This window comes from Loxodonta africana, chromosome 22 (assembly GCF_030014295.1).
Source record: "Loxodonta africana isolate mLoxAfr1 chromosome 22, mLoxAfr1.hap2, whole genome shotgun sequence".
NCBI classification, from domain to species: Eukaryota; Metazoa; Chordata; class Mammalia; order Proboscidea; family Elephantidae; genus Loxodonta; species Loxodonta africana.
The window spans coordinates 31,065,718-31,091,116 of NC_087363.1; the positions used below are offsets into that span (position 1 = coordinate 31,065,718).

Sequence of the window (25,399 nt, forward strand, 5' to 3'; positions counted from 1 at the left end):
CCACGTTGCAGCATATAGCAGAACGCCATTTCTCTTCATGGCCGGGTAATCCCTTTGTATGGATACACCACATTACGCTTATGTGTTCATCTGTTGATGGACACGGTTTTTTCTACTCATTATTGTGAATAATGCTGCAGTGAACATTGACGTATGAGTCTGCCTGAGTCCCTGCTTTCAAATCATTAGTATATATTTTTGGACATATACCTAGGAGCGAATTGCTGGGACATATGGTATTTCTGTGTTTATCTTTTTGAGGAACTACCAAATTGTTTACAGTACTATCAACAGTGAGTGAGAGTTCTCGTTTCTTAACATCCTCACCAACACCTGCTGTTTTCCGTTTTTCTGATAATAGCCATCCTACTGGGGGTGAAGTATGGTATCTCATTGTGGTTTTCATTTCGACTTCCCTAGTGACTATGACATTGAACATGTTTCATGTGTTTATTGGCTATTTGTGCTTCTTTGGTTAAATGTCTATTTAAGTTCTTTGCTCATTTTTTTCCTTGGGTTGTTTGTCTTTTTTTTTTTTTTAATAACTTTTATTAAGCTTCAAGTGAACGTTTACAAATCCAGTCTGTCACATATAAGTTTACATACATCTCACCCCCTATTCCCACTTACTCTCCCCCTCTTGAGTCAGCCCTTTCAGTCTCTCCTTTCTTGACAATTTTGCCTGCTTCCCTCTCTCTCTATCCTCCCATCCCCCCTCCAGACAAGAGTTGCCAACACAATCTCAAGTGTCCACCTGATATAATTAGCTCACTCTTCATCAGCGTCTCTCTCCCACCCGCTGACCAGTCCCTTTCATTTCTGATGAGTTGTCATCAGGGATGGTTCCTGTCCTGTGTCAACAGAAGGTCTGGGGACCATGGCCGCCGGGATTCCTCCAGTCTCAGTCAGACCATTAAGTTTGGTCTTTTTATGAGAATTTGGGGTCTGCATCCCACTGATCTCCTGCTCCCTCAGGGGTCCTCTGCTGTGCTCCCTGTCAGGGCAGTCATCGATTGTGGCCGGGCACCAACTAGTTCTTCTGGTCTCAGGATGATGTAGGTCTCTGGTTCATGTGGCCCTTTCTGTCTCTTGGGCTCTTAGTTGTCGTGTGACCTTGGTGTTCTTCATTTTCCTTTGCTCCAGGTGGGTTGAGACCAATTGGTGCATCTTAGATGGCCGCTTGTTAGCATTTAAGACCCCAGACGCCACATTTCAAAGTGGGCTGCAGAATGATTTCATAATAGAATTATTTTGCCAATTGACTTAGAAGTCCCCGCAAACCATGTTCCCCAGACCCCCGCCCTTGCTCCGCTGAGCTTTGAAGCATTCATTTTATCCCGGAAACTTCTTTGCTTTTGGTCCAGTCCAATTGAGCTGACCTTCCATGTATTGAGTGTTGTCTTTCCCTTCACCTAAAGCAGTTCTTATCTACTGATTAACCAATAAAAAACCCTCTCCCACCCTCCCTCCCTCCCCCCCTCGTAACCACAAAAGTATGTGTTCTTCTCAGTTTATACTATTTCTCAAGATCTTATAATAGTGGTCTTATACAATATTTGTCCTTTTGCCTCTGACTAATTTCGCTCAGCATAATGCCTTCCAGGTTCCTCCATGTTATGAAATATTTCAGAGATTCGTCACTGTTCTTTATCGATGCATAGTATTCCATTGTGTGAATATACCACAATTTTATTTACCCATTCATCCGTTGATGGACACCTTGGTTGCTTCCAACTTTTTGCTATTGTAAACAGAACTGCAATAAACATGGGTGTGCATATATCTGTTTGTATGAAGGCTCTTGTATCTCTAGGGTATATTCCTAGGAGTGGGATTTCTGGGTTGTATGGTAGTTCTATTTCTAACTGTTTAAGATAACGCCAGATAGATTTCCAAAGTGGTTGTACCATTTTACATTCCCACCAGCAGTGTATGAGAGTTCCAATCTCTCCGCAGCCTCTCCAACATTTATTATTTTGTGTTTTTTGGATTAATGCCAGCCTTGCTGGTGTGAGATGGAATCTCATCGTAGTTTTAATTTGCATTTCTCTAATGGCTAATGATCGAGAGCATTTTCTCATGTATCTGTTGGCCGCCTGAATATCTTCTTTAGTGAAATGTGTGTTCATATCCTTTGCCCACTTCTTGATTGGGTTGTTTGTCTTTTTGTGGTTGAGTTTTGACAGAATCATGTAGATTTTAGAGATCAGGCGCTGGTTGGAGATGTCATAGCCGAAAAGTCTTTCCCGGTCTGTAGGTGGTCTTTTTACTCTTTTGGTGAAGTCTTTAGATGAGCATAGGTGTTTGATTTTTAGGAGCTCCCAGTTATCGGGTTTCTCTTCATCATTTTTGGTAATGTTTTGTATTCTGTTTATACCTTGTATTAGGGCTCCTAGGGTTGTCCCAATTTTTTCTTCCATGATCTTTATCATTTTAGTCTTTATGTTTAGGTCTTTGATCCACTTGGAGTTCGTTTTTGTGCATGGTGTGAGGTATGGGTCCTGTTTCATGTTTTTGCAGATGGATATCCAGTTATGCCAGCACCATTTGTTAAAAAGGCTATCTTTTCCCCAGTTAATTGACACTGGTCCTTTGTCAAATATCAGCTGCTCGTACGTGGATGGATCTATGTCTGGGTTCTCAATTCTGTTCCATTGGTCTATGTGCCTGTTGTTGTACCAGTACCAGGCTGTTTTGACTACTGTGGCTGTATAATAGGTTCTGAAGTCAGGTAAGGTGAGGCCTCCCACTTTCTTCTTCTTTTTCAGTAGTGCTTTGCTTATCCGGGGCTTCTTTCCCTTCCATATGAAATTGGTGATTTGTTTCTCTATCCCCTTAAAATATGACATTGGAATTTGGATCGGAAGTGCGTTAAATGTATAGATGGCTTTTGGTAGAATAGACATTTTTACTATGTTAAGTTTTCCTATCCATGAGCAAGGTATGTTTTTCCACTTAAGTATGTCCTTTTGAATTTCTTGTAGTAGAGCTTTGTAGTTTTCTTTGTATAGGTCTTTTGCATCCTTGGTAAGATTTATTCCTAAGTATCTTTTATCTTCTTGGGGGCTACTGTGAATGTTACTGATTTGGTTATTTCCTCTTCGGTGTTCTTTTTGTTGATGTAGAGGAATCCAAGTGATTTTTGTATGTTTATTTTATAACCTGAGACTCTGCCAAACTCTTCTATTAGTTTCAGTAGTTTTCTGGAGGATTCCTTAGGGTTTTCTGTGTATATAATCATGTCATCTGCAAATAGTGATAACTTTACTTCTTCCTTGCCAATCCGGATACCTTTTATTTCTTTGTCTAGCCTAATTGCCCTGGCTAAGACTTCCAACACGATGTTGAATAAGAGCGGTGATAAAGGGCATCCTTGTCTGGTTCCCGTTCTCAAGAGAAATGCTTTCAGGTTCTCTCCATTTAGAGTGATATTGGCTGTTGGCTTTGCATAGATGCCCTTTATTATGTTGAGGAATTTTCCTTCAATTCGTATTTTGGTAAGAGTTTTTATCATGACTGGGTGTTGGACTTTGTCAAATGCCTTTTCTGCATCAATTGATAAGATCATGTGATTTTTGTCTTTTGTTTTATTTATGTGATGGATTACATCAATGGTTTTTCTGATATTAAACCAGCCTTGCATACCTGGTATAAATCCCACTTGATCATGGTGAATTATTTTTTTGGTGTGTTGTTGGATTCTATTGGCTAGAATTTTGTTGAGGATTTTTGCATCAATGTTCATGAGGGATATAGGTCTATAATTTTCTTTTTTTGTAATGTCTTTACCTGGTTTTGGTATCAGGGAGATGGTGGCTTCATAGAATGAGTTGGGTAGTATTCCGTCATTTTCTATGCTTTGGAATACCTTTAGTAGTAGTGGTGTTAACTCTTCTCTGAAAGTTTGGTAGAACTCTGCAGTGAAGCCGTCCGGGCCAGGGCTTTTTTTTGTTGGGAGTTTTTTGATTACTGTTTCAATCTCTTTTTTTGTTATGGGTCTATTTAGTTGTTCTACTTCTGAATGTGTTAGTTTAGGTAGGTAGTGTTTTTCCAGGAATTCATCCATTTCTTCTAGGTTTGCAAATTTGTTAGAGTACAATTTTTCATAATAATCTGATATGATTCTTTTAATTTCATTTGGTTCTGTTGTGATGTGGTCCTTCTCATTTCTTATTCGGGTTATTTGTTTCCTTTCCAGTATTTCTTTAGTCAGTCTAGCCAATGGTTTATCGATTTTGTTAATTTTTTCAAAGAACCAGCTTTTGGCTTTGTTAATTCTTTCAAAGAACCAGCTTTTGGCTTTGTTAATTCTTTCGATTGTTTTTCTGTTCTCTAATTCATTTAGTTCAGCTCTAATTTTTATGATTTGTTTTCTTCTGGTGCCTGATGGATTCTTTTGTTGCTCACTTTCTATTTGTTCAAGTTGTAGGGACAGTTCTCTGCTTTTGGCTCTTTCTTCTTTTTGTATGTGTGCATTTATTGATATAAATTGGCCTCTGAGCACTGCTTTTGCTGTGTCCCAGAGGTTTTGATAGGAAGTATTTTCATTCTCGTTGCTTTCTATGAATTTCCTTATTCCCTCCTTGATGTCTTCTATAACCCAGTCTTTTTTCAGGAGGGTATTGTTCATTTTCCAAGTATTTGATTTCTTTTCCCTAGTTTTTCTGTTATTGATCTCTAGTTTTATTGCCTTGTGGTCTGAGAAGATGCTTTGTAATATTTCGATGTTTTGGACTCTGCAAAGGTTTGTTTTATGACCTAATATGTGGTCTATTCTAGAGAATGTTCCATGTGCGCTAGAAAAAAAAGTATATTTTGCAGCCGTTGGGTGGAGAGTTCTGTATAAGTCAATGAGGTCAAGTTGGTTGATTGTTGTAATTAGATCTTCCGTGTCTCTGTTGAGCTTCTTACTGGATGTCCTGTCCTTCTCCGAAAGTGGTGTGTTGAAGTCTCCTACTATAATTGTGGAGGTATCTATCTCACTTTTCAATTCTGTTAAAATTTGATTTATGTATCTTGCAGCCCTGTCATTGGGTGCATAAATATTTAATATGGTTATGTCTTCCTGATCAATTGTCCCTTTTATCATTATATAGTGTCGTTCTTTATTCTTTGTGGTGGATTTAAGTCTAAAGTCTATTTTGTCAGAAATTAATATTGCTACTCCTCTTCTTTTTTGCTTATTGTTTGCTTGATATACTTTTTTCCATCCTTTGAGTTTTGGTTTGTTTGTGTCTCTAAGTCTAAGGTGTGTCTCTTGTAGGCAGCATATAGACGGATCGTGTTTCTTTATCCAGTCTGTGACTCTCTGTCTCTTTATTGGTGCTTTTAGTCCATTTACATGCAGGGTAATTATAGATAAATAAGTTTTTAGTGCTGTCATTTTGATGCCTTTTTATGTGTGTTGTTGACAATTTCATTTTTCCACATACTTTTTTGTGCTGAGGCGTTTTTCTTAGTAAATTGTGAGATCCTCATTTTCATGGTGCTTGACTTTATGTTAGTTGAGTCGTTACGTTTTTCTTGGTTTTTATCTTGAGTTATAGAGTTGTTATACCTTTTTGTGGTTACCTTATTATTTACCCCTATTTTTCTAAGTAAAAACCTAACTTCTTATGTTCTATATCGCCTTGTATCACTCTCCATATGGCAGTTCAATGCCTCCTGTATTTAGTCCCTCTTTTTGATTATTGTGATCTTTTACCTATTGACTTCCATGATTCCCTGTTATGTGTATTTTTTTTTTTTTAATTAATCTTAATTTGTTTTTGTGATTTCCCTATTTGAGTTGATATCAGGATGTTCTGTTTTGTGACCTTGTGTTGTGCTGGTATCTGATATTATTGGTTCTCTGACCAAACAATATCCTTTAGTATTTCTTGTAGCTTTGGTTTGGTTTTTGCAAATTCTCTAAACTTGTGTTTGTCTGTAAATATCTTAATTTCGCCTTCATATTTCAGAGAGAGTTTTGCTGGATATATGATCCTTGGCTGGCAGTTCTTCTCCTTCAGTGTTCTGTATATGTCGTCCCATTCCCTTCTTGCCTGCATGGTTTCAGCTGAGTAGTCAGAACATATTCTTATTGATTCTCCCTTGAAGGAAACCTTTCTTTTCTCCCTGGCTGCTTTTAAAATTTTCTGTTTATCTTTGGTTTTGGTGAGTTTGATGATAATATGTCTTGGTGTTTTTCTTTTTGGATCAATCTTAAATGGGGTTCGATGAGCATCTTGGATAGCTATCCTTTCGTCTTTCATGATGTCAGGGAAGTTTTCTGTCAGGAGTTCTTCAACTATTTTCTCTGTGTTTTCTGTCCCCCCTCCCTGTTCTGGAACTCCAATCACCCGCAGGTTATCCTTCTTGATAGAGTCCCACATAATTCTTAGGGTTTCTTCATTTTTTTTAATTCTTTTATCTGATTTTTTTTCAGCTATGTTGGTGTTGATTCCCTGGTCCTCCAGATGTCCCAGTCTGCATTCTAATTCCTCGAGTCTGCTCCTCTGACTTCCTAGTGCGTTGTCTAATTCTGTAATTTTATTGTTAATCTTTTGGATTTCTACATGCTGTCTCTCTATGGATTCTTGCAACTTATTAATTTTTCCACTATGTTCTTGAATAATCTTTTTGAGTTCTTCAACAGTTTTATCAGTGTGTTCCTTGGCTTTTTCTGCAGTTATCCTAATTTCATTTGTGATATCTTTAAGCATTCTGTAAATTAGTTTTTTATATTCTGTATCTGATAATTCCAAGATTGTATCTTCATTTGGGAAAGGTTTTGATTCTTTTGTTTGGGGGATTGGAGAAGCTGTCACGGTCTGCTTCTTTAAGTGGTTTGATGTCTCCGAGGCATCACTGGGAAACTAGTTTTTCCAGAAAATCTGCTAAAAAAAAAATGCAGTCAGATCCCTATCAGAGTTCTCCCTCTGGCTCAGGCTATTCAGATGTTAATGAAGCCGCCTGGGGAGGGTGGGGGAGGGAACAGAGAGATAGGAGAGTAGCACCTCAGAATATAGCCAGAGTTGCTTGTCTTGCTTGGAATGAATATTATATCTGAGATTCTCGCGGGCGCGTCGCCTATGTGTGCTGGCTGTGTGGAGATTGCCCCCGGGGGGTCTGGCCCGCTGGAGTCACGGTCAGATCCTCCGCTTCCAGCCCCACACCCAGCGTCAAGGCTCCCCTACTGGGACGGTGCACTCTCGACTCCAAAATCAGTCGCTGCCTCCCAGGGACTTCTTGTCCCTCCAGCCGCGGGGCCGGCACGGCCCCGCGAGCCAATTGGGCCCCCTCCCGGGGTTAGTTCAGATGGGTGGAGCAGCTCCCCGTGCTTGTGCCGTGACCGAGTGTCCCGGCTGGGATGCTGTTCTCCCAGCTCCAATACCAGTCACTGCCTCCCGGGGACTTCTCCTACCGGCTGCGTCCCACGCCGCCCGCGCGACCTGGCTGGGCCCCTTCCCAGGGTTAGTTCAGGGGGGTGGAGCAGCTCTCCGTGTTTATGGCGTACCTGCGTGCAGTCCAAATCCCTGCAGGATGGTTCCCCGGCTCGGATGCTGTTCTTTCTGCTCCAAGACCAGTCACTGCCTCCCGGGGACTTCTCCTACCGGCTGCGTCCCACGCCGCCCGTGGAACCAGCTGGTCCCCCTCCCGGGGTTAGTTCAGGGGGGTGGAGCAGGTCTCTGTGCTTGTGCCGTACCTGACTGGTACGCTCGCTCCAGGCTCTGGAAACAATCGCTGCTTCCCCGTATTAGTTCGTTCTCCGTCTTTAAATCTGTGTTTGTTGTTCAGGGTTCGTAGATTGTTATGTATGTGATCGATTCACTTGTTTTTCCGTGTCTTTGTGTAAGAGGGATCCGAGGTAGCGTCTGCCTAGTCCGCCATCTTGTCTCCGCCACCTTTTGTCTTTTTATATATATATATATATATATATATATATATTCTGGATATTAAATCTTTACCAGATACATGATTGTCAAATATTTTCTCCCATTCTGTAGGTTGTCTCTTCACTTTTTTTTGTGAAGTCCTTTGATGCCTCCCATTTTTTAATTTAGAAGTCCAGTTTATCCTTTGTCTTTTGTTGCTCATGCTTTTGATGTCATATCGAAGAATCCGTTGTTGAATACTTTGTCTTTGAAGGTTTACCCCCTTTTTTTTCCTTCCAAGAGTTTTATGGTTTTCTTATATTTAGGTGGTTGATCCATGTGGTGATTGAGGTTGTGTGTCAACTTACCTGGGCCATGATTCCCAGTGGTTTGGCATTTATGTACTGATACAGTTATCTTCCATTTTGTGATACGACGCAGTCGCCTCCATGATGTGACTAGCCAGGCAGTTGTAAGGGGAGTTTGCTTGGGGTTATGGCCTGCATCCAGTATATATGGACGTTTGACAAAGCTTGCAGGCTTTTGCTTGCTGTGGATCCTGTATCCAGTTTGTCATCATCTGACTTCCAGTTCTTGGCGCTTGAACCAGTGCCCTGTCCTATTGCCTGCTGATCTTGGGTTTGTCAGCCCCTGCAGCTACATGAGTCAGGAGAAGCCTACAACCTGATGCCTGAGCCATGGACTTTGGACTTGCTAACCTCTACAACTGTGTGAGCCACTTCCTTGAGATCTCTTGCTCTTTCTGTCTCTACGTATGTATATTTTGGGTTCCTTAAATTCTGTATAAATTCCAGGATTGGATTTTCCATTTCTGCAAAGAAAGCTGTTACAATTTTGATAGGGATTGTGTTGAATCTGTAGGTCACTTTGGGCAGTATTGCCATCTTCACAGTATTTAAGTCTTCTAACCCATGAATATGGAACGTCTTTCCATTTATTTAGGTTTTCTTTAATTTCTGTCAGCAGTGTTTTATAGTTCTCAGTGCACAAATCTTTCATCTCCCTGGTTCAGTTTATTCCTAGGTATTATTCATTTAGATGCTATTATAAATGGAATTATTTTATTAATTTCCTTTTTATATTGTTCATTATTGGTGTATAGAAACCGAACAGATTTTTTGTGTGTTGACCTTGTGTTCTGCCACTTTGCTGAATTCATTTGTTAGCTCTAATAGCTCTCTTGTGAGTCTCTTGGGATTTTCCATATATTGTATTATTCCATCTGAGAAAGCGGGTAGTTTTACTTCCTTCTTGATTTGGATACCTTTTGTTACTACTTCTTCCCCTATTGCTCTAAGACTTCCAGTATAGTATTGAATAGCATGGTGAGAGTAGATCTCATTGTCTTTTTCCCTATCTTAATGGAAAAGCTCTCAGTCTTTCTCCTTTGATTATGATGTTAGCTGTTGGCTTCTATAAATGCTCTTTATCATATTGAGGAATTTCCCTTCTATTCGTAGTTAGTTGGGTGTGTTTACCATGAAAAGGTGTTGGATTTTGTAATATATTCTTTGCATTAAGATGGTCACTTGGCTCTTTTCCTTCGTTCTCTTAATGTGTGTATTACATTGAATAATTTCTAACATTGAACCACCCCAGTATTCCTGGAATAAGTACCACTTGATGATGGTGTATAACGGTTTTAATATGGTGTTAGATTCAGTCTGTAGTTTTCTTACACTGTCTTAGTCTGACTTTGGTATTAAGATGATGCGAGCCTTGTAGAATAAGTAAGGAAGTGTTTCCTTCTTTTATTTTTTGAAAGACTTTAAAGATCAGTGTCAATTCTTCTATAAATGTTTGTTACAATTCTCCAGCGATGCAATATGGTTCAGCACTTTTATTTTTGTTTTTCTCCTTTGCTGTTGTGGGGTTTTGATTACTGATGTGATCTTTTTGCTTGTGGATCTGTTGAGATTTTCCATTTCTTCTTGAGTAAATGTAGGTAGTTTATGTGTTTCCAATAATTTGTTCATTTCGTCAAAGTTATCTAATTTGTTAGTGTACAATTGTTGGTATTATTCACTTATGATCCTTTTTATTTCTCTAGGGTTGCTTGTAATATCCCCACTGTGATTTTAGATTTTGGATATTTGTATCTTCTTTTTCTTTGTAAGTTTAGCTAAGCTTTTGTGTATTTTATTAAAAAAAAAAAAAAAAAACTTCTGTTTTAATTGATTCTGTTGTTAATTTTCTATTACATTTATTTTTTTCTCTGATCTTTATTATTTTTTTCCCTCTGGTAGCTTTGGGCTTAGTTTGCTCTCCTTTTTCTAATTTCTCAAAAGTTAGGTTATTGATTTGAGATCTTTCTTTTTAAATGTAGGTGTTTGTTGTTGTTAGGTGCCGTTGAGTCATTTTTTGATCTAAGCATTTGTAATTTTGAAAGATGTTACAAATTGCCTTCCATCTAGATTGTGCCAGTTTACTCTCCACCAGATGTGTTTGAGAGTGCATATTTGTGCCAAGCCTTTATCACATTAGCGTATAAAAGTGTTCGATCTTTGCTATTCTGGTAAGTGAAAGTTGTCTCTTGTTTTTCGTTTCTGGTTTTACTGCTTTGCATCAGATAATATCTTTGTTCTTTATCTAATTTTTATTATTTACTTTTATTTGTGGTTTAGTATTTGCTTATTGTAACCAAAAAAAATTAGGCCTAGCCCTGAAAAGACTGTCACCCCTGATTTTGACAAGGGCCTAAAGCAGTAACTTGTTAACCGATAACATCTTCCCAAGTGACTGGTGGCAATGTTTTTTAGGCAAAACACTTGACTGTAAATGTATATCAAGAACAGACTGCCTTAATTGTTATGCAAATAGATTTCTGGATATATGAAAATAACCATGAACCGTTTATTATAAATCTAAGTAACTTATTAATTGGATCTTTGCACATCAGATTCTTTGAAGGATATGCATCTTCATTTAGCTTGTGCATGTTAACAGTTTAGAGTACCAAATAATAACTATTGGGACATTAAACTGTCTTATGTCAGGTGAAGCATTTATTATTTTTGTGTGTTCTTATTTTTAGGTTTCTTAGTGGACAAAGACGTCCTCAAAATCTTACCATTCCCCTTCAAATAAAGGACAAAAACCCACATCAAACCCACTGCTGTTGATTTCGACTCATAGTGGCCCCACAGGACAGAGTAGAACTGCCCCATAGGGTTTCCAAGGCTATAAATCTTACGGAAGCAGACGGCCACATCTTTCTCCTGTGGAGCTGTTGGTGGTTTCAAACCGCTGAGCTTCTGGTTCGCAGTTGAGCACTTTAACCACTGTGCCACAGAGCATGATCAAATCTGCATTGTACTTGACAGTTTTTTTTTCTTTTTTTAAATAAGTACCACTGTCCTGATGGATCTGGTTTATTGTGTTTATAACAGAGGGGTGAATTTTTTTGCCAGGATGGTGCAGTTTTATTGTATGAAGGAATGCGTTGGCTTCCCTGAGCTCTGCCCTTTTCTCTCTCCGTAATTTTACAGTAGGTTGCACCAAACCATTGATCTTTGGGAGAGCAGCAATACCCCGATAGCTTGTTTCTATTAAGAACTAATTAGCTTTCAGCAAATCTTCCTTAGCAAACAGATTAAATTTTAACTTCTTTGAGTTCTTTTGGAAGAAAATTTAGCTCATGTCTCGAATTGCAGAAAATGTTTATGTTCTGTATCTAAGAAGAGTAGTTAGCATTTAAGTATGCCCAAAAAGTATTAAAGCTATTTGTTTTATGGCAGGAATAATAAAAATGAATTTTAGAATGATGGGATTTTAGAGATGTCTTTTTTTTTTTTTTTTTTTTAAATGAAGGTCATGGTGAATCAATGGCGTAGCCTTCAAAGGTGAAGTGCTTCTGGCTTTATAGTCAGCAGCCTTCAGCTGACTTCCTTCATTGGTTTTTGGTTCATTTGTTGATTGATTGATTCATTCATCAAACATTTATCAGCAACTACTGAATGATGACAAAGATACATGATAATTTAGATAAAGTTCTTACCCTCAAGGCACTTAGAATTTAGTGGAGTAGACAGATTTATAAGGAGGCTTTTATAAAACAATGTGACGATTTCAAAGATAGAACCACGTCCAGAAGATTAAGGGAGCATCTAAAGGGATTTAACCCAACTAGGTGTATGTTTGCCAAGTTACTTAACCTGTCTGAACCTCTGTTTCCTCATCTGCAAAATGGGGGTAATATTAACCACTTGGTTCATAGAAAATGCTTGTGTGTTTGGCCTTTTGCTCCTGTCCCCTCTTCCTTCTTTTTTCATCTCCTTCTCCCTCCTTTCACCTTTTTTTCCCCCTCTTTCTTCCTTGTTCCTCTTTTTTTTCTCTTCCTCCCTTGTCATCTTCCCTTCATCTGCACATTCCTTCTCCTTTTCTTTTGTTGTTAGGTGACTCATAGCAACCCCTACGTACAATAGAACAAAGCACTGCCTGGTCCTGTGCCATCCTCATAGTTGTTGTTGTCTTTGTGCCCATTGTTGCAACCACTGTGCCAGTCCATCCCATGAGGGTCTTCCTCTTTTTTGCTGACCCTCTACTTTACCAAGCATGATATCCTTCTGCAGGGACTGGTCCCACCTGATAACATGACTACAGTACATGAGACTAAGTCTCATCATCCTACCTTCTAAGGACTATTCTGGCTGTACTTCTTCCAAGACAGATTTGTTCTTTCTTCTGGCAGTCTATGCTATATTCAATATTCTTCATCAAAACCATAATTCAAATACATCAGTTCTTCTTTGGTCTTCCGTATTCATTGTCCAGCTTTTGCATGCTTATGAGGTGACTGAAAATATCATGACGGGTCAGGCACACCTTAATGTTCAAAGTGACATCTTTGCTTTTTAACACTTTAAAGAGATCTTATGTAGCAGATTTGCCCAATGCAATGCCTCATTTGATTTCTTGACTGCTGCTTCCATGGTGTTGATTTGGATCCAAGTAAAATGAAATCCTTAACAGCTTCAATATTTTCTCCATTTATTGTGATATTGCTTATTGGAACAGTTGTGAAGATTTTCGTTTCCTTTATGCCGAGGTGTAATCCATACTGAAGGCTGTTGTCTTTAATCTTCATCAGTAAGTGCTTCAAGTCCTCTTCACTTTGAGCAAGCAAGGTTTTGTCCTCTGCATATTGTAGGTTGTTAATGAGTCTTCTTCCAGTACTGATGCCTCCTTTTCTAGAAAAAGTAATATTGAAGGAAGTATCTCTGGAAGAGGTGACCCCTTTGGTAGAAAGGAGAAATGTTTGGTGATACTGATTCAGCCTCGAACTCTAACACCCTACAAAGAATTTGCAGGGGTGGGGGTGGAGGTTTCTGTAATGGAAAGAAACTGCATGGGGCGGCCTTTTTAGATTGATTTTGGATACTGTGGTGGAAGCCATAGAAAACACCACGGTCACAAGATGGCTTACATTTGAATTTGCCTTTCAATTTATATAAATAAAATTAGATTTGCTATATTCTGATGTATTTTAAGGTGGTACAAATGGTTAAGCACTCAGCTACTGACTGAAAGGCTGGTGGTTTGAACCCACCCCGAGGCACCTTGGAAGAAAGGCCTGGTGATGGATGGATCTGCTTCCAGAAAGTCGCAGTCATGAAAACCCTATAGAGTGCAGTCCTACTCTGCACACATGAAGTCTCCGTGAGTCGAAATTGACTTGATAGCAACTGGTTTGGTTTGATAAAAGTCTAAATCATCACAGATGCTTTAGATGTTTTCCAGTGGTTAAATAAGCCATTTAGGTGTTGTTTGTTCTTAATTGAAAATTTGCTAAATTTATGCCGCTAAAATATTTCTTCTGATAAAATCTCAGAGTATATAATTATATAATTAGCAAAACTTTATTGTTGGAATTAGAGTGAATTGATTTTTCATAGAAATAATTTATTGCTTCTTAGGGTGTCTGTGAATATTGAAACACTTCACACTGAGGAACAAGGAAATCTTTGTGTCTCTGAGGGTTCCATTTCCATTGTAGGTTCATTCTTAATTTGGCTTTACAGTTTTTCTTTACTAGCACTTCACAGAATAAAATACAATATTTTCCCAACAGAAATGCTTGAGCATTTATATTTACCCTGTTCTTTCCTCTTTTGTGGTGATAGCCCATGTTCCAGTGTTCTCAATCACTTATTCAAGTTGGAGTCATATTGTCGCTTCTTGGTAACCTAGAGGAATTTCAGAGGATAAAGGAAGTGTAAAAGATTTAAAACACTAAGTATTTCTTGAGTTTACTCCCTTCATCAGTCCGTGAATCAAAAGTTATTTTATTTATTTGTCTCTCTCTATTCTGTGATTTCAGATAATAGTCCTGCATACTTGAACAACATGTATTTTTGATAATTAAAGTTATTTAAGAAGAAACTAGAAATTGGTTCTTATCTACTGTGCTGAAGTATTTTGCATATTTCCACTGAAATTTTCCTTTTACATTTATGAGCATAAAAATTTATTTTACTCTTGAAAAGTTAAGGATTTTTGTTTTTTTCTTAGTTCAATTGCTAGTAATTGTTAACTATCTCTGATAGTTATAAGTAGAGGGATAGCTTTATAAAGAAGGGGTTGATACTTAGATATGTTTATTTCATGTTGTCTTTTCTGGTTCTAGAGAAATTCCTAATTTATAAATATTTGGAATAGACATATGTTTTCCTTGCAAAGGACCCCTTGATTTATGAACCTGTTGAGTTTGTATCTCCTGGACTCTAGCCAGTATTTCAACACAGTGATGTTTTCTCATTGTTTTCTTTCAACACAGATGTTAGTTCACGGTCGCACGAGTGCTTAGCAGCTATTTCTGTATCAGAAGCGAGTGGTTTCAGGTTACTTTTTTGGTGTGAGATTTACAAGGGAGCCACTTAGAGTTTATTGCACGCATTTACAAATCGTGGTTCCCCAGTTGTGCTTTATAGAGTGATTTTAAATCTTGAGTGTGGATTCAGTAAAACTTTTTATGTTTTGCATGGCATCCTTAGTCTGTAGACTTTCCCTTGTCATCTAAAGCAGAGATTGGCAAACTATGGCCCATGGGACCAGCTGGCCTGTAGCCTGTTTTTGTACAGCCCAGGCAGTAAGAATAGTTTTTCCACTTATAAGAGTTGTAAAACCAACAGACCAAATAAATAAATAAAGAAGAATATAAGCCAGAGACTGCATGGTTGACAAAGCCTAAAATATTTCGTATCTGCACCATTATAGAAAACACCTGGAAATTCCTGATCTAAAGGAATAGAACTTTTTTTTTGCCTTTATTCATGTGAACGCTGAAATATTAGAATTTTAGAGCTATTTGGGATTTTGATCCAATTCCTCACCCTAGTCTTCCTCACCGTCATGTGGAGCTGATAAAAAGAAAAGAGTGATTTTCCGGATGTTTTCCTCTGCCGTCGTCATGAGGTTCTGTCTCCCATTCCTCTTTGCTTTTCATCCTGTGACAGCTCTGGGCACTATCCTGATTTGTAGCATAGTCCTGGTTCTTGCTTCAGTTCAACCTTTATTTCCCTATCCTCCGAGCTGTTGAACCCTTTTCTGGGTCATGACTTAAACCACACTGACAGGGCTAACACCTCCCCTCTTTATGTTTCTAATGACATAACTCATCGTTATATCTCCTCCTGGAACTGGTATAAGTCTTTACATAAGCACTCCTGGAGTAAGTGTTAAATTAATTCTTTCCATTCACCCCCGTATTTTGTTTTCAGTAGGATTATGAATGACACCAACCTTAAAGCTTAGGAGTTTGACCCAAGGTATTCTGTTTTTCTTACGAACTCATGAGAAAGATCAGCTGCAACTACTGTAAGTCTGTTTTGAAGTATTTTTCAGAATATAAAATTCTCTTATGGGAATTTTGCCTGTGTTAGGTGATGGTGAATACTTCTGCTTATTTTCTTACATTATGGTGATGACACTTCACAGAAAGATTTTCCGTAATTCATGGCGACACTGTAGACATTTCATCTCCTATCCCTCTTGCGTGGGTTCAGCTGGGTCCATTGAAGTGTTCTTTCTTGCCATCAGAAACAATCTTTTGAATCTGTATTCTCCTAGTGGCCCTATGTGCCGGACACTTGGCCATTTCAGTTGTCCTTCTCCGACTTTCACGGGTTCAGCGGCAGCTTTCCTCATGGAGTGGAACCAGAGTCTGGCAGAGAGCCTTGGGTGCCCATGTCTCTTTGGTTACATGGTGCCCTGGCTTGAATATTTAGTATGTGCTTGTGTCAGAATCCAGCATTTGACTAAATTATTGGTCAGAGTGACCTTGGTATTTTGGGGGCTCCAATCAACAGATAATGCACAATTTGTTTCTTCTGTATTTAAATAGAAGTTCAGAGATCATTATCTTTAACAGAATGCCACCTAACATTTTCCCATAATGTGTTTCCATATGTGGACACAAGAAAATTCATTTGTTAATTTTCTCTTCTTCACAGAGTCTCTTGAGGTCTTGCAGTTTATTTCCATCATAGACTCATGGACTTCAGAGCAGAATCTGGCTTGGTATTTTTCTACCTGCAAAAAAACTTCATTTTATTCATTTAATAATTATCAGGCACCTACTCAGTAGAAGGGTGTTCGGTGAGGGGGCAAGATACACAAGGTACTGCATTTCATGGGGATTATGATTAAATGGATGTAGTAGACAGTGAACAAGGACATCAGTAAGTAACACAATTTCAGCTAGTTACAAATACTGTGAAGAGTAAAGCAGGGGAAGAAAAATGGAAAGTGATAGACTGGAGTAGGCTCTTCCCTAAAGGGTGGTCGGAGAGAGCCTCTTTGGGAAGTTAAGATATAGGATTGACGTGAGGGAGCTCTTCAGCTGTATGAATGATCATTTCATTATTAAAGAAGCAAGGTCCCAATTTTCAGGGACCTGCAGAAGGAGGTAATAGTAACAGTGTCAACTGGTATTGAGAGCATCAGTTAGGAGTGATTTTCAGTGGCACGAGGGAGCAGAAGCCTGGTGGAGTGGATTGAGGGGAAGTGATGAAGGGATAGGGAACATCAAGAACTCTAGAGGAATTTTGCAATAAAAGAGAGCTGAAAAACAGGGAACTGGAGGGAGATATGCGGTCAAGGGAGTTTTTTTTTTTGGTCTGTTTTTACGATGAGTAATATTTTAGTTATGTTTCTATGCTGATGAGAATCATCTACTACAGGGACTGGTAGACTATGGCTTCAGGCCAAATCAGTCATGGTAAACTATGGCTTCAGGCCAAATCAGTCATGGTCTGCTTTTGTAAATAAAATATTATTAAACACAGCCATGCCCATTCACTTACACATTGTCCATGTGGCTGCTTTTGCATTACAGTGGCAAAGCTGAGTAGTTGTAATAGAGATCATATGTCCTGCAATGCCTAAAATATTTATTTCTGGCCCTTGTTCTTGTGGAAAGAGTAAATCCGATGATGCAGGAGAGTAAGTGGTGACTTGCTAGACTGATGTTCTTGCCCCCAGGAGATTAGTTTTCCTTTAGGGTGAAAAGTTAGAATCCAGTGCACATGTGGAAGAATTGGAAAGTTAGGAGGTGGGGGTCTGGTTTTGGGATGATTGAAAGTAAGTTTTTTTTTTTTTTTCAGTAGTGCAGTTGTTGATCATAAAACCCCCTACAAAGTGGGTGGCTAAAAAAGAGATACGACTTTGGAAATGATGAGGTCAGTGAACTGAGAGGTCAGGGTATTCTTATCTGGATAACTGGAAGCTATATTATATATTCATCCTTTTCCAATATTTATAAAAGTAATAACTGTCATCGTACTAATGCATCATTGCTGTTTACATATTTCTGTTTGGAGCTGTAGCCATTTGTTACTATCCTTTGTTTTCTACTTTGTATGTTTTTGTTAGGTGCCATTGAGTTGGGTCCGACTCATAGTGACCCCATGTACAACAGAACGAAATATTACCCAGTCCTGCACCATCCTCACAATCGTTATGCTCGAGCCCATTGTTGGAGCCACTGTGTCGATCCTCTTTTTCCCTGACCTTCTACTATACCAAAGTATGATGTCCTTCTCCAGGGGCTAGTCCCTCCTGATAACATGTCCAAAGTATGTGAGATGTAGTTTTGACGTCCTTGCTACTAAGGAACATTCTGGCTGTATTTCTTCTAAGATAGATATAAAACCCGAACCCAGTGCCCTCGAGTCGATTCCGACTCATAGTGACCCTATAGGACAGAGTAGAACTGCCCCATAGAGTTTCCAAGGAGCGCCTGGCGGATTTGAACTGCTGACCCTTTGGTTAGCAGTTGTAGCACTTAACCACTATGCCACCAGGGTTTCCAAGATAGATATATGGATAATAAAAATGACAGATATTATTTTGATTATTGTGGTCATTGTGTTTATGAGTTCCTGTTTTTACAGTTGCTGTCTAAAAAATTATTAAGACAAAATGTCCCCATGTGGCAAAAAATGTATTAAATTTTCCCTGATTTTTTAAGCGTGTTCAGAACTTACTGTTTATTTTTAGCTCTTTCCGATAGGACAGAGGACTCATCTGTTTGGGTCTCTCAGTCCCCTCTGGAGCTCTTCCTCGAGAGTCAGTCTTCCAGGTTTTGAGAACAGTGGTTTTTTTGAGTGAAGGGTTCCGTGTGTTACTGGATCATTCCTCCATTTTCTCCCTGAACTCCTGATTAAGGTGGATGTCATCCAGGTTCCTTGCTTCACGTATATGTAGAGTATTGGTTAAATTGTAGGCACTGGTGCTTGGTGATATGTTATCACTTGCTCCTCATTTGCTCAGACTTATGCATTTTGACACACAATTTGAGGCTGCGATTTTCCTTGTCCTAGAGAAACCTGACAGACCCCTGAGTGATGTGGGGGCGGGGGCAGGCATGAGTGCAGCTGACTGATCATCTCTTCATGAGGAAGAGCCCCAGCTGTTTGGGACCACTAGGCAGAGCCATAGACTGCTCCATAAATTTTGTGGCCATTATGGAGATGACATGAAATATTGTGAAAATATTGAGCAGAGCTTAAATAACATTCTTTTACTGCAAGAGGTCTAGCTTGGGCTATCAGAGTTAGACGTGAATCTCAGAGCTAGATTCCAAACCTTTCAGCAATTATACATTAGGCTTAGTTCAGTGGCAGCCTCCGTTTGCCAGCAATTATTAAAAAATAATTTGATTGCATTTAGAAGAATCCTCCTGCGGAGTTTATGCAGTTAGTTCTGTATGTATGAGTGCAGTGAGTTTTTCAGCTGATTCAGTGGTAGGTGAGACGTGTAAGTGGCCTGTGTGCCTGTGGAATGAGTAGTGTCAGGCTGATGATATCAATACCCATAAGAAGATGGCAGCCATGGTGGCACGGGTACAACCCCAACCTTCACAAGCTCTCACAGGCCATTTGTCATCCAAACATTGATAGCCTTCAGTGGAACACTTGGTTTCTCATACATACATGGGGTCTGGCATCAAAGCATTCTGCTTTATCCTTTACCATGATAAATACCTGTCTATTTCTTCATCTAGCCACTATAGGTATCATTACCTTTGGGATTTAAAAGGGATTTAAAAAAAATTACTTGTCCATTTATTTAACGTCAGATCACCATCTCCATTTTGCTGGTTTATTGAGAGATGTGTAACAATGACAGTTGAACCAGTTGTCTGGCACAGTTATATTAATGTAAAAAAAAAATGTAGCATATATTTATTTTGACATCTACTGATCTTCACTTGGTAGGAATTTTCAACTTTTCTTGTTGGCTTCTTTGATTTTTGACTCATGAGTTAATGCTTTTTTGGTTATTTTTCTACTTGAAGAACAAATTTATTTTGCTTATGATGAGATTAAACTGAAACACCGAAAATGATGGCAAAATGGCAAAGCTAATCTTATCTTGCAACATGGTGTCTTTATGTTTTGTGTTTATGTGGTCATTTAGTGACTTCACATATCACATAGATAATTTGGCAACTTTCGTTTATTATTTACAACGAGCAAACCCATCAACTCATGGCATTCTAACTGTAGAAATAAATAGCTAAACAAAGTTTTTTGATATGATCAGTGTACCTTCTGAAGTCCAATGGAATCAATTTCTCCATATTTGGCAGGTTTTTGCATCACAGTCATGTATTAATGTTTCTGCTTTCTTTTGGTGATTTACCAAGCTGACTTACCATCTCAGAGTTAACTTACACTGCAAAACTGTTTTTTAGTTGTTGTTTATCTGCTTTTGATAAAGTCACGCATTGCCTCTGAATAGATTATATACACCTGTCACTGCCTATCAGCTCCTTAGAACAAAGTGAAGCCCAGCCCACCACTGAATGGACTGTAACTTGAAGCATAAAGCACAGACTCCCGATTTGCTTGTCGTGTCTCAACACCAAATCCTCTTCCATATTGAGTCTTCTGATTTTACGTGATGACAGCTATTGGTCAGAATGCATCACAGTGTTTGCTGTACAGACGGGTCTTCATCATACAATTAAAGAGCACAAGAGCCGCCAGACTAAACAGTGGTTGGAGATTCAAATGATGTTTTGTAACTTCTTGGTACATTTTTATTACCATTTCGAACATGTGTTGTCACTTAGCATTCTTTGCCATAGGGTATTACATAGAAGGGGGGAAAAAAACCCAGGCAGTGAAGTAGACTAATGATGATTCTTTGATGAGTTAAATGCCTCTTGACATACTTTGTGCTCTCAGAATATACCGTTTGCTTTTCTGTGTGCATTTTTTCCTCTCTGCTTGGAGTCAGAAATCCTGCCTAACCTGGTGGTTTATAAGCAAACAGAATGGTCAGCTTTTAAGGACAGACTTCATTAGGTATCTTGAGATTCTAAAGTAGGATAAGCCCGGAGGGAAAATAGACAAAGGGCATGAAAAGGCCATTCTCAACAATAAAACATAGAAAAAAAAAAAAAAGTCATACTCGTTAATAATCAAAGAAGATTCTTTTATGATAATAAGATACTTAAAAAAAAATTAGTATAGTTTTTTTGCCAGTAGCACTCATCATTATTGAAAGCCCAGTGAAACATGTATACTTTCATTCACCACTGCTTGCCTTTTAAATTAGCACATCCTTTGTGATAAGCAACTGTCAGTATCTATTAAGAACCTTAAATCCTCTTTGGTTCCTCTTCTAGGAATATATCCCAAAACAGTGGTAACAGATACGCACAAATGTTTAATTACAAGTATGCCCATTACAAAATTATATGAAACAACAATAATAATAGAAAAGATATCTAGCATCTGTCTTCAAAGAGTACTTTTTATGTATAGACAACTGTTGCATATTTCAAAGGCACAACCTTATTTACTCCTCACCATCATAAAGTGAAGTAGACAGTGGTAGAGTTACCCCCCCACCCCCACCTCAGCTTCATTTTCCCTGGTTTCAATTAACCATGGTTCCAGTTACCTGCAGTTAACCAAGGTCCAAAAATGTTAAATGAGTAGCATGATGAAATCTTGCTCCATCCTGCCTGGGGATCACACTTACATAACCTTTATTACAGTATATTGTTACAACTGTTCTTTTTTATTATTAGCTATTGTTGTTAATCTCTTACTGTACCTCATTTATAAATTAAACTTTATCATAGGTATATATGTGTAGGAGAAAACATAGTATATATAGGACTCAGTACTGTCTGCAGTTTCAGGCATCCATGGGGGGTATTGGAATGTATCCCCTGTGGATAAGGGGGAACTACTGTATTACATATGAAGAAAGTAATATCTTGAGAGTCTATGTAACTTTCCTGGAAGCAGTAAGCCCAAACCCAAACTGGTTGCTGTCGAGTCGATTCTGACTCATAGCTGCCCTACAGGATAGGGTAGAACTGCCCCATTGGGTTCCCAAAGAGCGGCTGGTAGATTCGAACTGCAGACTTTTTGGTTAGCAGCCATAGCTCTTAACCAATGACCTAAGGAAGTTGAAAGGAAGAATTTGAACTCATTTGAAGTGATCCCTTAACCTCTATATTTATTTTCTTTCAAATGTATGCTAGCAAAAAGTGGGAAACAAGGATCCACTGATAGAAGACTAGCTAAATAAATGTTAAGTTGAACAACTGTGTGGCTATTGTGTTGTTAGCTGCCATCGAATAGTCCCCCAATCCCATGTACAACGAAATGAAATGCTGCCTGGTCCTGCACCATGCCCATAATTGGTTGCAGATTGGACCTTTGTGGTCGGTAGGGTTTTCATTGATTGATTTCTGGAAGTAGATCAGCAGTCCTTTCTTCCCAGTCTGTCTTAGCCTGGAAGCTCCACAGTACACAAGCCTCCACTGACAGATGGGTGGTGGCTGTGCATGAGGTACCTTGGCTGGGACCGAACCAGAGTCTCCTCATGGGAGGCGGGAGTTCTACCCCTGAACCACCAGTGTCTCACATGTAACTGTAAGAAGCCACGCTTTCAATGGACATTTCATGATATGGGAGAATGTTTTGACGTGTTAAAGAAAAAAAAAACTGTATATATTCTGAACTTTCTCTCCCATCCTGCCCTCCAAATATATCTAACAGGTTCTTAAATTAGGAAGATTCCATTTCTAATCCGAGCTCCATTACTGGCTTTGTGAGTGTGAACAAGTTACTTCACCACCCTATGCTTAAGTGTCATCCTCTGTAAACTACACCTAGTTCATGGGTTATTAGACATTAAATGAGGCACAGATTTCCAAGCATATAGCACAGTATGACCTATAGTACATGCTCAAGAAATCGTAGCTATTATTTTGAAGATGTGGGTAACCTAGACATAAAGTTTAAACTTCTCAGCATGGCTAATAAGATCTTTCGTGATCTGCTCTAGCTTATTCCTCCAACCCAATCTTTTGCTACCTTCCCTTCACCTCTTTGACTTATGCAATAAACATGCATTTTCATTACCCTTAATGAGCCATCTATTTTTGCTTTCTTTCATGCTGTTCCCTTCACCCAGGATATACTTCGTTGCTCCCTCTCCTCTCTTCCTTCCAGCCCCTTCCTCCACCTACTGCCTATAAATAACTCACTTGATTTTCAAGGTTCAGCTGAAGCAGTACGTCAACTGTGGAATGTGGATTCTGATCTGAACTGCCTGGGTTTGTAGCTCAGCCGTGCTACTTACCACTTGACCAGTTTATTTAACTTTTTGTGCCTCAGTTTCTCATCTGAAAAAGTTTTTTTTCCTAATGTTTTTCTTTTCTTTCCCTTTTTGTTTTGATTCAAATCCAATAAGTTAGCACATGTACAGCACTTGGAACTGCATGCCACATGGTAACTGCACAAACCATGTCTGCTGCTATTGTCATTGGTTACCCTTTGAAGCCCTTCCTCCGTCATCCCTTCTGGACCTTTTATAGGTGTCTGTCCTAGCACTTAACACTTGTTATAGCTCTCACTTAACCCAGTGCATGGCACATAATAGGCATTCAGCGAATGTTCATTGAGTAAATGAGAGGGAAGAGAGAGAGAGAGAAATCTGACTTCGAGGAGATTCCAAAACAAAAAAGTATTACGTTTCACTAAGTAACAGGACAAAAAGGGACAATAGAAAATAAGCAGGTTCATTAAATTGAAAAGAATCTTAAAAATAGCTTACATATGATTAATGCTTTCCGTTGTTGGGCTCATGTCTGTAGGAGAAAAGAAAGAGTAGCTATATGTGTAATCAGGTGGCCCTCTTAGGGTCTGACCTCTGGTATATGTCCCTGCCAGTCTTTTATCTTACTCATGATATTTCTTTCATGATCAAGATCTTTCATTTTAAAATCAATAGCCCAGACTGATTCCTATGAGGTGGAGGTCAGATATGCCTCCTCTGTCTGCTGTCCTTACCAATTCTGATACCAACCATTCTGCCCACAGCACTCTACTTCTCCACTGGGTTTGATAGTTCATTGCAATGGCCACATAGAACTTATAGACCATGCTCACAATTTTGGGTTTATTAGGGAAGTAACAGATAACAATTCAGGTTCAGAAACACTCAGGATACAGTTCTTCCCTCAGGACAGCCTCTTCTTAGCCATGCCTGCAGGCATGCTTCTCTCTGGCCCTTGGCCTCTGGCCTGCTTGGGAAAGTGTTACAAAGCTCTTTTAGCTCTGCCGGTAAATGCCCAGAAGCACCCTACTCTGCCGGTAAGTCTCAGCCTGAAGGCGCTCAGCTCTAGCTCCACGGGTCAGGAAATCTAGCTCCACCAAGAACCGGAGGCACGCTACTCTGCCAGCAAGATTCCTGCCCAAAGGCACTCAACTTTCTTGCTCCATGGGCCATCTCCTGCTGGTCTCCTGCCTCACTGCCATTTGTCTGCCACCACTTCTTGCTGTCTTCGTTGTTACGGTTCTTTCTCAGGTCTCCTGGTTCCAGGAGTGCAGGGATCCTGGATACAAAGGACATGCTCTGCTCCTGGCTCTTCTTCCTTGGTGGTGGTGAAATCCTCTCCTTCCGCCTCTGGGATGGCTCATTTTAAGCCAATGGGATGGCAAAACTGACCAATCTCCGACCGGTACCTTCATCAGGGTTCCATAGACCTTATTTGCGTGGTCCCACCCCTACATAAAAAAAAAAAAAAAAAAACTTCACTTTTTTTTACCCCTACATGGGTGCCATGAACTTTATTTGCATTATTATCAAGCTATCCAATCCCTTCTTTGATGGGCCACAATTACCTTATTTGTAAACTCCCGTCCAGTCACTTGGGTGGGAGTTAGCAAGACCGTGGTTAGAAAGGTTGTACAAAAGCAATCAATCACAGGGCAAGGGTCCGGGGCCTTCAGCTGGTTAACAAGAATGTGACTGCCTGAGCGGGGCAATTCGTGTTAAGCCCTGGATAAAACAAGGATTTCAGGCACATCATAGCACCTGTAGTCGAAGGGGAGCCAGAGGTTCTTTGTAAAAGAGCTGTGCATACTTCGTGGAGATCCTTTTGACTGCAGCTCTTCTGTCTCACCTTCTGTACTCTCTGTGATAGACAGATTACTATATTCTGTGGCCTTGTTTCATTCAACATATGTGGCTGTCACTGGGCAGTGCTGGGCATCTAATGAAATAATAGATGTGAAAGCATTTTGCAAAGTTAAAACATTTAATGTAACTTGAAATTCTGTTTTCATCTGAAACCTCCTTTCTACTGGAAAACTCTTGTTTTTAATGAAAGTTTTTCTTACCGAAATTCAGATCTGTTTCTTGCAATTTTAGGCAGTGGAGGATTTCCATACATAGGAGGTGCATTTTAGATGTAACCTCATATTCTCACTTAATTCTGAGAATTTCTTAGCAAATGAAGCAGTCAGTGTTATAACTTGGATTAAGTTACATTTATGTTGTATATCTTGTGCCCCCTGGGGTGCAAACTCCCTTAAGAAAGATGTGTAATGCCTGCCCATAGGAGAACCCTATAGATCTTGACCAGATCTAAAATTTTTCCATACTAAAGCTGCTGAAATCTCAACCTTGCCCCTTTTTTGTGAAAAAGCACTCCTTGTATGTCTACCTTTATTGGTAAGACTTCTGCAGTTCTCTGTAAGTGGACTAGC

At 39.3% G+C, this 25,399-nt stretch overlaps 1 protein-coding gene across 7 annotated transcripts in view; it reads left to right on the forward strand.

The window, feature by feature from the left end:
• ULK4 (unc-51 like kinase 4) overlaps nt 1-25,399 on the forward strand; it is a 646,083-nt gene that overhangs the window by 248,100 nt on the left and 372,584 nt on the right. The window lies entirely within an intron of this gene.